This window comes from Pristiophorus japonicus, chromosome 11, assembly GCF_044704955.1.
Source record: "Pristiophorus japonicus isolate sPriJap1 chromosome 11, sPriJap1.hap1, whole genome shotgun sequence".
In the NCBI taxonomy this organism is placed as follows: Eukaryota; Metazoa; Chordata; class Chondrichthyes; family Pristiophoridae; genus Pristiophorus; species Pristiophorus japonicus.
In genome coordinates, this window is record NC_091987.1 from 79,181,863 (window position 1) to 79,195,948 (window position 14,086).

The window sequence follows — 14,086 nt, forward strand, 5'->3', positions numbered from 1 at the left end:
CTACTGCAGAAAAATTTAAAACTTCTGTTTAAGATACATGGCGGGCGAAATTGCCCTTTTTATAGCCCCATTAGTGCCTCAGGATTGCAAAGAGGTCATCACCCAGGGGAAGGGGTCGATAGCGCCTCCGAGAAAATTGGGACAGAAGTTTGGGGCAGGTAGCACCGTGATTTGTGACCTGGGCTGGCACACGCACTGCAATGAAGTCATTGGCGTCCATGCCAATCCTTCATCACCTGCGCCGATCCCTTTGCGCCCCGTGGGGGAAATTGCCCAGCGGGTGGCGAGAATGGCGCCGGCCGATGTCACCACCAGCTTCGTGGGTCGCGAAGCTGGCGGATATTCGCTGCTAGGTTGCCCCTTAAAGGGGAAGCCATTTGTGCCGTGGGCCGCCATATTTTTCTGTCGGCCGACTCTTCTGTCAGCCCGACAATGTTGACCATCACTTCGACCAGGCTGTCGTCCTGCAGCCCGGCTCTCCATTTTGGGTGCCGGCCTGTTAGCCCGGTCGTGGGCCTCCCTGGTGGTGGCTGTCAAAGGGACTGCAGAGCACACAGCGGCCCTCCCCTTTAATTGAAGTGGTGAGCTGTTCTGCCGTGTCAGCACTACACGAAGCATCCGCGTAGCGCTGATGTTGCCGGCAGGGCGCTGGGCTTGGGAGCACGGCACTGGGCCCAGCGCTGCTCTACCACCCCGGGAGCACTCCTCCACGGACACAAAACACACCTCTGTTATCACTCTGCCTCTGTTGAGGGACGGAAGGGCCGAATTCCACGCCGGGAGCAGAATCTCCAGTTTGGGCAATAAATGTCCCAGCCCCGGAAGGTTACCGCCTCCAAACGGGCAATTTCGCCCCCATGTTGTCTGGACAATATTAGACTCTGAAAGTAAATTGTTCAGAATCATTAGGTGTTTGGTGCAGTGCCTGAAATATCTGTAACCCTTCAGTACATGTGATGTACCTTTTCAAATATTTTCCTCGCACTTTGTTCACTCCATGAAACGTGCAAGCACCTGCATATCCTCTGCTTGACAACTGAACAATGTGAGCACAGAGTGAGCACTCTGCTTCTGAGGTTTTTTGGGCTTCCTTTATGAGGCTGTTTCAAGCCACTTTGCAAATCTCTATGGGGGAGAAATTCAACTCATACTGGTTTGAGCATGAACGCCATGATCCCAACGCGCACCCGAAGAAGTTGACCTGAGTGAAATTGGGCCTCGGGCTTCATTTGCATGAAGCTGGCGATTTGCGATGCAATTGGGTATCCCGATTCAGCTCATTTGTCTACGCATTAGGAATTTTGGTTCAGTTTGGGTTCCACCTGGATCACTCGGCTCCAGACCTCATTACAACCTCGCTACAACATGGAAAAAAGAGCTGAATTCCAGAGGTAAGGGGAGAGTGATAGTCCTTGATATCAAGGCAGCATTTGACTGAGTGTGGCATCAAGGAGCCCTAGAAAATTGAAGTCAAAGTGTATCAGGGGGAAAAGTATCCACTGGCTGGAGTCATACCTCGCACAAAGGAAGATGGTTGTGGTTGTTGTAGACCAATCATCTCAGCCCTAGTACATTGGTGCAGGAGTTCCTCATGGCAGTTTCCTAAGCCCAACCATCTTCAGCTGCTTCATCAATGACCTTCCCTCTATCATAAGGTCAGAAGTGCCGATGTTCGCTGATGACTACACAGTGTTAATTTCTATTTGCAACTCCTCAGATAATAACTTTTATATAACACCTTTAACATAGTAAAACGTCCCAAGGCGCTTCACAACAGTGTTGCAGACAAACAGGTAAATTTGACACCGAGCCACAGAAGAAATTAAGGCAGATGATCAAAAGCCTGTTTAAAGAGGTAGGGTTTAAGGAGGATCTTAAAGGAGGAAAGAGAGGTAGAGAGGCATAGAGGTTTAGGGAGGAAGTTCCAGAGTTTAGGGCCCAGGAAGCTGAAGGCAGGTCGACCGATGGTTGAGCAGTTATAATGAGGGATGTTCAAGAGGCCAGAATTTGAGGAGCGCAGACATCTCGTGGGATTGTGAGGCTGAAAAAGATTACAGAGATAGGGAGGGGCAAGTCCAAGGAGTGATTTGTAAGCAAGGATGAGAATTTTGAAATCGAGGCGTTGTTTAACTGGGAGCCAATGTAGGTCAGAAAGCACAGGGGTGATGGGTGATCTTGACTTGGTGCGGGTTAGTACACAGGCTGCTGAGTTTTGGATGACTTCCAAGTTTACAGAATGTGGAATGTGGAAGGCCGGCCAGGAGTGAATTGGAGTAGTCAAGTCTAGAGGTAACAAAGGCATGAATGAGGATTTCAGCAGCAGAAGAGCTGAGGCAGGGGCGGAGGCGGGCAATGTTATGGAGATGGAAAATGGCGGTTTTAGTTATGCCGTGGATATGTGGCTGGAAACTATTTCAGGGTCAAATATGACACCTAGGTTGCAAACAGTCTTGTTCACCTTCAGATTGATGCTAGGGAGAGGGATGGAGTCCGTGGTTAGGGAACACAGTTTGTGGCGGGGACCAAAGATAATGGCTTTGGTTTACCCAATATTTAATGGAGAAAATTTCTGCTCATCCAGTACTGGATGTCGGACAAGCAATCTGACAATTTAGATACCAAGCAGGGGTCGACAGAAGTGTGGAGAGATAGAGCTGAGTGTCATCTGCGTACATGTATTCGGATGATATCGCCAAGGGACACATATAGATGAGAAATAAAAGGGGACCAAGGACAGATCCTTGGTGGACACCAGAGGTAACGATGTGGGAGTGGGAAGAGAAGCTATTGCTGGAGATTTTCTGGCTATGATTAGATAGATAAGAATGGAACCAGGCGAGTGCAGTCCCACCCAGCTGGACATTGGTGGAGTGGCATTGGAGGAGGAAGAAGTGGTCAACTGTCTCAAAGGCTGAATGATGCAATGGCAGTAACATTCGTGCCACACAACTGCCAGGCAATAACTATTTCCAACAAGAGAGAGTAACCACTGCCCCTTGACAGTTAATTCCATTACTATCATCTAATTCCCTTTCATCAAAATGCTGGGGGTCATCATTGGCGAGAAACTTAATTGGACCATCCACATAAATGCAGTGGCTACAAGAGCAGGTCAGAGGCTGGATATTCTGCAGCAAGTATCTCACCTCCTGACTCCCCAAAGCCTTTCCACCATTTCTTCGTCTTAGGTAGTCCCTCGGAGCCGAGGATGACTTGCTTCCACACTAAAAATGAGTTCTCGGGTGACTGATGAGTCCGATATGGGACCTAGTCTCTTTCACAGGTAGGGCAGATGGTGGTTGAGGGGATGTTGGTTGAGGGGCTGGTTGTTTGGGGTGCTTGGGTTGTCGTGCGCTCCTTCCGCTGTTTGTGCTTCATCTCCGCTAGCTCCTGGCGAAGAGACTCGAGGTGTTCGCTGCCTTCCCGGATTCTTCTCTTCCACTTTGAACAGTCTTGGGCCAGGGATTCCCAGGTGTCAGTGGAGATGTTGCACTTTTTGGAGGAGGCCACGAAGGTGTTCTTGAAGCATTTCTTCTGCCTACCTGGGGCTCGTTTGCCATGTCGGAGCTCCGAATAGAGTGCTTGTTTTTGGGAGTCTCGTATCGGGCATGCGGACGATGTGGCCCGTCGATCGGAGCTGATCGAGCGTTGTCAGTGCTTCGATGCTGAGGATGTTGGCCTGATCGAGAACGCTGATGTTGGTGCGCCTATCCTGCCAATGGATTTGCTGGATCTTGTGAAGGCAGCACTGGCGATAGTGCTTATATGTGCCTGCTGTATATAATCCATGTCTCTGAAGCAAATAGGAGGGTGGGTATCACTACTGCTCTGTAGACCATAAGCTTGTTGCGGGGTTTGAGGTCCTGATCTTCAAACACTCTCTTCCTCAAGCGACCGAAGGCTGCGCTGGCACACTGAAGGCGGTGTTGGGCCAAGTCATCGACATCTGTCCTTGTTGGCAGTAGGGTCCTGAGGTATGGAAAATGGTCCACGTTGTCCAAGGCCTCATCGAGGATTTTGATAATTGAGGAGCAGTACTGTGTGGCGGGGGCAGGTTGGTAGAGGACCTTTGTCTTAAGGATGTTTAGTGTAAGGTCCATGCACTCGTAAGCTACAGTGAAGGTGTTGGCGATGGTGTGGAGTATGGTCTTCGAGTGTGCGCAGACGCAAACATCATCTGTGTACTGTAATTCAATGACAGAGCATGGGACAACCTTGGACCTGGCCTGGAGGTGATGGAGATTGAACAGTTTCCCATTTGTTCTGTAGATTAGCTCAACTCCAGCGGGGAGCTTACGGCTGGTGAGATGGAGCATTGCAGCAAGGAAGATCGAGAAGAGCGTTGGTGCGATGATGCAGCCTTGCTTGACCCTGATCCATACATGAATTAGATTTGTGTTGGCTTGGATGTCATCATGAAGCAGGCGGAGGATGGTGACAAACTTTTGAGGGCAGCCGAATTTAAAGATGACGCTCCATAAATCCTCACCTTTGACAGTGTCGCAGGTCTTTGTGAGATCAAAGACGGCCATCTACAGTGGTTGGTGTTCCCTGCATTTCTCTTGAATTTGACGTGCGGTTGAAGATCATGAGCATTGTGCCCCTTAGTGGGCAGAATCGGCATTGCGATTCTGGGAGGAGCTCTTCAGCCACAGGGAGAAGGCGATTGAGGAGGATTCTTGCGATGACTTTCATGTGGTAGACAACAGGGAAACTCCTCTGTAATTATCGCAATCAGATTTGTCTTCTTTCTTGAAGATGGTCACAATTATGGCATCTCTGGCATGGTCTCCTCCTTCCAAATAAGAGAAATGAGTTCATGTATTCATGCCAGTAGTGCTTCTTTGCCATATTTTAGTGCTTCGGCAGGGATTCCATATGCTCCTGAGGTCTTGTTGTTCTTCAGTAGACGGATGGCCTTTTCAATCTCATGCCGGGCTGGGTTTGTACTGAAGTGGTGGTGGGTAGCATGCTGTGGGATGGAGTCAAGGACACTCACGCAGAAGACAGATTCTCAGTTAAGGGGATCTTTGAAGTGCTCCTTCCAGCGGGCACTGACTGTCTCTCTGTCCTTGATGAGTACTTCTCGGTTCTTGGCCCACAGTGGAATAGGACCTTGGGTGTTTGGGACGAAGGTGGTCTAGACTGCATTGAAGAATCCACGCATGTCGTGGTTGTTATGTCTCAAATAAAGCAATGTGACTGAGTACTGTAGACTTGAGTAAGTGTGATCTTAGTCTCTTTATTCTGACTCCAGAATGTCGGCACAGCATGGGAGGCCTGCTTATATGCAGTGCTCCCAAGGGATGCTGGGATCCCTTGGGAATCCAGCAGATGCGCCCTCTGGTGGCGGTAGAATGCTGGTTACAAGGTGTTGCATACATAACATCACTCCCCTCCCTCCCAAAGTCAATAGTATACTTATTTACAGGGTGAGACGATCTGGGGCTTTCCACTCCCTGGTCGATCGTCTCGGTACAAACACAGGGGCGGGTGAGTTGGTTGGGCCTTCACTGGGCTGCTGCGCAGCTGGACTTGCTGGGCTGCTGGGGATGATGAGTTCAGCTTCGTGGTCAACCGTGATGTCGGTTGCCACTTGTGTGTGTATCGGAGGGTCGAAGTTGGTGGTGTCCTCTTCAGGTTGCTCGTGGCTGTCTGTGAATCGCAATTTGGTTTGGTCAAAATGCTTTCTGCAAGTTTGACCTCAAATATCTTACTCCCTTCTTTGGCTACGACAATGCCAGCAAGCCATTTGCGACCATGTCCATAGTTGAGTACAAATACAGAGTCATTGACTTCAATATCGCGTGACAAATTTGCCAGATCATGGTACATGCTTTGTTGATGCCGTCTGCCCTCGACATGATCATGGAGATCAGGGTGGACTAGAGAGAGCCTTGTTTTGAGTGCCCGTTTCATGAGCAGTTCAGCAGGGCGAATCACGGTGAGCAAGTGGAGTCTTGTGCGGTAGCTGAGCAGGACTCGGGACAGGTGGGTCTGCAGGGAGCCTTCCAACGCGCGTTTTAAGCTTTGCTTGATGGTTTGGACTGTCCATTCTGCCTGGCTGTTAGATGCGGGCTTGAACGGGGCAGATGTGACTTGCTTGATCCCACTGCGGGTCATGAATTCCTTGAATTCAGCGCTGGTGAAGCATGGCCCATTGTTGCTGACAAGGACATCAGGCAGGCCGTGCGTGGCAAATATGGCTCGTAAGCTTTCGATGCTGGCAGTGGACGTGCTCACAGACATTATTACACACTCAATCCATTTTGAATAAGCATCCACAACAACCAAAAACATTTTGCCTAGAAATGGGCCAGCGAAGTCAGCGTGGATCCTGGACCACAGTTTGGAGGGCCATTGCTGGATGCATTGCTCAGTTGAGAGCAAGTGTTGCATTGGCGCACGCAAGACTCCAAATCTGAGTCGATGCCGGGCCACCACACATGAAAGCTATAGCCAGATTCTATCATTACTATGCTTGGATGGGTACTCTGTAGGTCGCATATAAACATTTCCCCGCCTTTCTTAAGCAAACTCACATGATTACCCCACAAAAGACAGTCCGACTGTATGAATATTTCGTCTTTGTGCCGCTGGAACGGCTTGAGCTCTTCATGCATCTTCGCTGGGATGCTGGACCAGCTCCCATGGAGGACACAGTTTTTTTTACAAGAGACAGTAAAGGATCGTGGCTGGTCCAGGTCCTGATCTGGTGGGCCGTAACAGGTGACTTTTCATTTTCAAATGCATCCATCACCAAGAGCAAGTCTGCAGGCTGTGCCATTTCCACCCTGGTGGTGGGCAATGGTAGCCGACTGAGAGCATCAGCGCAGTTCTCTGTGCCTGGCCTGTGGTGAATTACATAGTTATATGCAGACAGCGTGAGCGCCCATCTTTGGATGCGAGCAGAGGCATTGGTATTAATACCTTTGCTCTCTGAGAACAGCGATATGAGTGGCTTATGGTCCATTTCTAACTCGAACTTAAGCCCAAACCCGGTGAACGCATGCCAGAGCTTCTTTTTCAATCATGCTGAGGGCCATTTCGGCCTTGGACAAACTCCTGGATGCATAAGCGACCGCTTGCAATGTTTCTGATTCGTTTGCTTGTTGTAACACACCTCCGACCCCGTATGAAGACACTTCGCAAGCTAGCACTAAACTTTTACATGCGTCATACAGAACATGCAGTTTGTTGGAACATAACAGATTTCTAGCTTTCTCAAAATCAGTCTCTTGTGAGAACCCCATACCCAGTCATCTGCCTTGTGTAGCAAAATATGTAGAAGTTCTAGCAAGGTGCTTAACCCGGGTAGGAAATTACCAAAATAGTTGAGGAGTCCCAGGAATGACCACAGCTCCGTCATGTTCTGTGGTTTCGGCACGTTCTTGATGGCCTCCGTCTTGGCGTCGGTGTGTCTAATGCCATCTGCCGCAATTCTTCTCCCCAAGAAGCCGACCTCTGGCGCCAGGAAAACACACTTCGAGCGTTTCAACCTGAGTCCCACACGATCTAGCCGACTTAGAACCTCTTCCAGGTTCTGCATGTGTTCGATGATGTCCCGACCTGTGATCAATATTTCGTCCTGGAAAACCATGGTGCGCGGAACCCACTTTAGCAGACTCTCCATGTTCCTTTGAAAAATAGCCGCGGCCGATCGAATCCCAAATCGGTATCTATTGTAGATGAACAGACCTTTGTGCGTGTTGATGCAGGTGAGGCCTTTCAAAGATTCCGCCAGCTCCTGCATCATGTAGGCTGAATTCAGGCCCAACTTGGTGAACGCCTTCCCTCCTGCCATCGTCACAAATAGGTTGTCTACCTTGAGTAGCGGGTACTGGTCCTGCAGCGAAAAACGGTTAATCATTACTTTGTAGTCCCCACAAATTCTGACCGTGCCATCGCCCTTGAGCACCAGAACAATCGGACTGGCCCACTCGTTGAACTCAACCAGCGCAATGATGCCCTCTTGTTGCAGCCTGTCCAGCTCAATCACCACTTTCTCTCGCATCATGTATGGCACCGCACGTGCCTTGTGGTGGATGGGTCGTGTACCGGGAATCAAGTGGATCTGCACCTTCTCCCCAGAGAATTTTCCGATGCCTGGCTCAAACAACGACGGGAACTTGCTCAAAACCTGGGCACATGAGGCATCGTCGACGGACAAAAGTGCTCGGATGTCGACCCAGTTCCAGTGGATTTTTCCCAGACAGTTTCTGCCAAACAGTGTGGGGCCATCTCCTGGCACAATCCATAGTGGTAGTTCGTGCACCGCTCCATCATAGGAGTCTTTTACTGCTGCACTGCCATTAATAGTGTAAGTTCTCAGCCTGGTTTGAATAGGCTCAGCTTGGGCCATTGTGCCTTGTTGCACCACAGCCTCTCGAAGGCCTTTTTGCTCATGATAGACTGACTCGCACCTATGTCCAATTCCATGGATACTGGAATTCCGTTCAGTTCAACTTTTAACATGATCGGTGGACATTTAGTGGTGATGGTGTGTACCCCATACACTTATGCCTCCTCAGTTTGAGTCTCTAGTTCAGCCTGATCCGCCATGGATCGGTCTTCCTCTGCAACGTAGTGACTTGCAGGGTTTGCAGCTTGTCTGCACTTTCGCTGGAGGTGTCCCATTGTTCCACAGCCTTTGCACGCATAGTGTTTGAAGTGGCATTGATGAGCTCGATGATCACCTCCGCAGCGCCAACAAGGTGTTAACTGCCTCGCATTCACACGATGGCGGACTCGGAGTCATCTGAGGTCGTGCAGCTGCAGGCGTGTACGTTCTGCCATATGCATTCCTGCCTGAAAACGACGTTACTTTGTGTACAGTACTTGCCGATGCAATTTTATGCTGCAAAATTTGTTTGGTGTTCTCACTGGTGGACATAAATGCCTGGGCTATCGTTATGGCTTTGCTCAGGTTCCGTGTTTCCACAGTCAATAATTTGTGAAGGATATCCTCATGGCCAATGCCAAGCACAAAAATGTCTCTTAGCAGGAATCCACCGAATTTGTAATGTCCTGCAAGGCACCTTAGTTCGGCGACGTAGCTCGCCACTTCCTGGTCTTCAGACCGTTGACATGTGTAAAATCGGTACATTGCTTTCAGAATGCTCTCCTTCGGATTTAGGTGCTCCCGGACCAGCTACACAGTTCTTCATACGATTTTGTTGTTGGTTTCACCAGAGCAAGAAGATTTTTCATGAGGCCATAGGTTGTTGCCCCGCAGATGGTGAGGAGGATTGCTCTTCGTTTGGCAGCGTTCACATTCCCTTTCAGCTCGTTGGTCATGAAGTATTGGTCGAGTCGTTCTACGAAGGTTTCCCAATCGTCACCGTCTGAGAATTTCTTCAGGATACCAACAGTTCTCTGCATTTTCACGAGATGGTTCATTATCTATTACTCGTCGGCAGTTGTTATGTCTCAAATAAAGCAATGTGACTGAGTACTGTAGACTTGAGGAAGTGTGACCTTTGTCTCTTTATTCTGACTCCAGAGTGCTGACACAGCATGGGAGGGGCCTGCTTATATGCAGTGCTCCCAAGGGATGCTGGGATCCCTTGGGACTCCAACAGATGCGCCCTCTGGTGGTGGTAGAATGCTGGTTGCAAGGTGTTGCATACATAACAGTAGTTGTCTGCAAAAAGTCAGGAGTGTGATGGAATACTCCCCACTTGCCTGGATTAGTGCAGCTCCAACAATACTCAAGAAGCTCAACAACATCCAGGACAAAGCGGCCCGCTTGATTGGCACCCCATCCACCATCTTAAAAATTCACTTTCTCCACCACCAGCACGCCGTGACTACAGTGTGTGCCATTTACAAGATACACTGCAGCAACCCGCCAAGGGTTCTTCGACAGTACCTCCCAAACCCGCGACCTCTAACACCTAGAAGGACAAGGGCAGCAGGCACATCGGAACGCCATCACCTCCAAGTTCCCCTTCAAGTCACACACTATCCTGACTGGAATGTATATTGCCATTTCTTCATCATTGGGTGAAACTCCTGGAGCTCCCTTCCTAACAGCACTGTAGGAGTACTTTCACCACACAGACGGCAGCGGTTCAAGAAGGTGGCTCACAACCACCTTCTCAATTAGAGATGGGCAATAAATGCTGGCCTTGCCAGTGATGCCCACATCCCATGATCGAATAAAAACATATTTTTTTGGCTTGGCCCACAGGTAGGTCTTGAGGTGAGGGGCGGCGGGTGGTGGGGTGGCACCCGGAGGGTTTCTGTGGAGCGAGGAGGAGCTTGCTTTCTTTCTAGCTCCATGAAAATGAATGTACAGTCCCCACTGCTTATAGTGGGCTCAATTGTGCGAACACGATTTGCCCGCTGTATGCGATGGCCAGTTTAATGCAGTAGCCGTAACAAAATTAAAAATCATTTCAGTTGCAGTGCTATACATTTTTTGGAAACTTCCTAGTAGCACAGTAGGTTTTGTATACTAATAAATTGAGCCATGGAATGGATATCTTTGACAAAGTGCTGTAAGCCAAAGCATGCACGCTGGCTTGCTCCCCATACAAGTGAACAGTAAATCAGACCATATACTTCCAGAGAGAATAAATTCATGGCGCAGCATGTGCTAAAGATACCTACAGTTGAAACAGCAATAAAAACAAGAGAGAAATATAACAATGCGAACTACCGAGTATGCACAGCTGTTTCTTCCTGAAATAAATGGAGCATTTACGATGCTATAATGGGCAACTTTGAAATTGATGTTATTGCAAATGGCTAATGATTAGCGCTTTTTGGCCAATATCAGCGACTGCCAATTTTAAATGTGGACATTTTTAAGTGGTGGGCACTGTATTTTTTTGGCGCAGCATCCAGTGATCCCTTTGAGGACCATTGGTTAGGCTGCTTAAGATCCGGAACAATTGGGCATAGCATGTGTAACACAACTCTGCCCTTTTGATAACCAATTTGATTCAGGGTTCTATAATTAGGACCCTGATTTGTATATGCAGGACACCTAATGCCTGTTTCTTGCATATCTAGAAGTCGCCGCCTTCCAATTTGACAGCCACTGCACTTCCAGGAAAGATCAAGCATGGGATCTTGATTCTCGACCCAAGATTAATTCTCCATCACCCGGCAATACTCAAAAAATAGGCACGACAATGTTGAAATTCCCCCCCCCCCTATATTCTGTGTAACTATGGTGGCCACTACGTACACCAAGTAATCTGTTCCAACATGTGCAACATACTGCATTAAAGACAACATATCATCCATTCTTTGAAGCACATATATACAGATTCAAGTGACTCTTGCAAGTGCTGCACCATTCTTAGCGCTGTATAGTGCATCTGTAACCAGCTTATAGAGGTATTCAACCAAGCTGTGTCTTCAGTCTGCACTTATTGGCATTCAACACTCTCCTGTCCCGAGAACCAACATGGCCTGCCGTACCCAGTTGTGCTTCGACCCCTCATCACCTGACAATCCTTTGCATGCGACTCTATGGGCTTGTGCTTACAGGAAGGGTCAGTGGAATGCTGTGCACTCTGGTAAAGCATTGTGTTCTCCAGAGCTTTGCTACACATCATTGCCTTTTCCAGAATCTGAGAATAGACAGAAAGGATATTTATCAGCACATAGGGACATTGTACTAGTGCAGTACAATGGCTAAAGTGTTGTGCTATATTCATGTGGGCATATTCTGAAACTTGCAAATTTAGCAGTTAGCCTAGATTCTGTACATCCCAACCAGAGACAGATTGGGAATTCTCAGGTCCCTGGATACCAAGACATTCAAGGCCTCTTTGTAAACCCCTGACCAACCCCCTTCCCCACCGTACTATTAAAGCACAAACACGTCATAAAATGCATGAAGAAATAGGCCTGTAGAACGTTTACACACTGCATTAATAATAACTCGTATCACGATATACTATGCATAAATGAAACCAACTCCTCACCTTCTATATGCGAGTCTCTCCTGCACCTCTTATTTCCCACCTTTACTATATAGTCAGTGAAGCACCATTTGATTGCTGAGGCATGATACCAATGTGATAACCGGGGGCAGTGCTGTGTGGTGGGGTCAGAAGACCTTTGTCTTATGGATGTTTAGCGTAAGGTCCATGCTCTCATGCGCCTCGGTGAAGGATTTGACGATGGATTGGAGTTCGGCCTCCGAGTGTGCGCAGACACAAGCGTCGTCTGCGTACTGTAGTTCAATGACAGAGGGATAGGATGATCTTGTATCTGGCCTGGAGGCGGGGGAGATTGAACAGATTCCCTTTGTTTTATGGTTTAGTTCCACTCCTTGGACAACGTGGACCATTTTCCACACCTCGAGAGCCTACTGTCAGCAAGAGCAGACATTGACGATGAGGTCCAACACCGCCTTCAGTGCACCAGCGCAACCTTCGGTCACCTGAGGAAGAGAGTGCTTGAAGACCAGGACCTCAAATCCGGCACCAAGCTTATGGTCTACAGGGCAGTAGCGATACTTGCCCTCCTCAGAGACGTGGACTATATACAGCAAACACCACAAAATGCTGGAGAAGTACCACCAACGCTGCCTCTGCAAGATCCTGCAAATCCATTGGCAGGATAAATGCACCAATGTCAGTGTTCTCACTCAGACCAACATCCCCAGCATCGAAGCATTGACCACGCTCGATCAGCTCCATTGGGCGGGCAGCATCGTCCGCATGCCTGACACGAGACTCCCAAAGCAAGCGCTCTACTCGGAGCGTCGACATGGCAAGCGAGCCCCAGGTGGGCAGAGAAATCACTTCAAGGACACCCTCAAAGCCTCCTTGATAAAGTGCAACATCCCCACTGACTCCTGGGAATTCCTGGCCCATGACTGCCCAAAATGGAGAAAGAGCATCCGGGAGGGTGCTGAGCACCTCGAGTCCCATCGCCAAGAACAAACAGAAACCAAGCGCAGGCAGCAGAAGGAGCGTGTGTCAACCCAGGCTCCCCACCCACCCATTCCTTCAACCACTGTCTGCTTCACCTGTGACAGAGACTATAGGTCCCACATTGGACTCTTCAGCCACCTGAGAACTCACTTTTAGAGTAGAAGCAAGTCATCCTCAAATCCAAGGGACTGCCTGTGATGATGATGATGATGACCTATGTGGGCATACTCACAATGGAGGATCCCTTTCACGTGAGAGTTACACCTGCATGTAATGGACCCACACTTGCACTCATTGCCGAGACTTCATGACATTGCTACTTAGCAACCCTTCTTTGCTTTGCAGGCCAAGGTCTCCCACAATTGTTTGGAGCAACAGAGGACTGGTGTGGGCGAGGCCGATAGCAGTTGAGTGATATAGATGATAGGGTGCAGCAGCTAGTGGACCCACATGTTGCCTTCCTTGTGTCCACTGGTCATGTGAATCCCACTGGGGGAAGCATAGGCAAGGTCTTTCTTTAATGCCATCTCTCCCTAAAAGTTAAAGTACCTACCAGTCAATTGCTTATGATTATGTGCAAGTTAATTGCTGCATGGTGCAATGCCCTACCTCACCCTGACGGACCCCTTGTGCCATTTACAATTGCAGAGGAGACCCCAAATATGAGCTAGAGCGAGACCGAGACCCTTGAGGCGACTGCGAGCCAGAGTCAGGACAAAACCCTTGAGCCGAGTGCAGACATTGGCGGCATGTCCGATGAGGGCGATGAAGAGGGGGGCACTGCTGCCAGCGCCACGTCACTGCTTCCTACACTCACGCGCCAGCTCAGATACTGGGAGTACGCATTCGATGCAGTTAGATTTAGCAGAGGGGCTGCACTGGATGATGCACCGGGGCCTAGCGGGCTGCAGCATAGTCAAGGGCAAAGGCTACCTCGGGTGCCATCTCTCTGGGGGGCGAGTTTGCACGCAAGTTCTGCTGCAGAGGACTAAGACGAGCCCATCGACGTTAGGGCTTATGAAAGAAGGGTGGAGGCCATGCATTTGAAAATGTCGGGGGCAATGGCATGGGTGCCCGAGAGCCTGTCGCAAGTAGTCAGGAACATGGCAGAAGCGGCCTCCCGCATTGAGGACAGCTCTGCGCATACCATGGAGCTCATTATTGCCAGTGTGCAGACGATGGTGGAC

At 49.3% G+C, this 14,086-nt stretch overlaps 1 protein-coding gene across 1 annotated transcript in view; it reads left to right on the forward strand.

The window, feature by feature from the left end:
- The window catches only part of LOC139275542 (suppressor of tumorigenicity 14 protein homolog), a 272,613-nt gene that overhangs the window by 109,875 nt on the left and 148,652 nt on the right, over positions 1–14,086 (forward strand). The gene's annotated exons all lie outside the window — the stretch shown is intronic.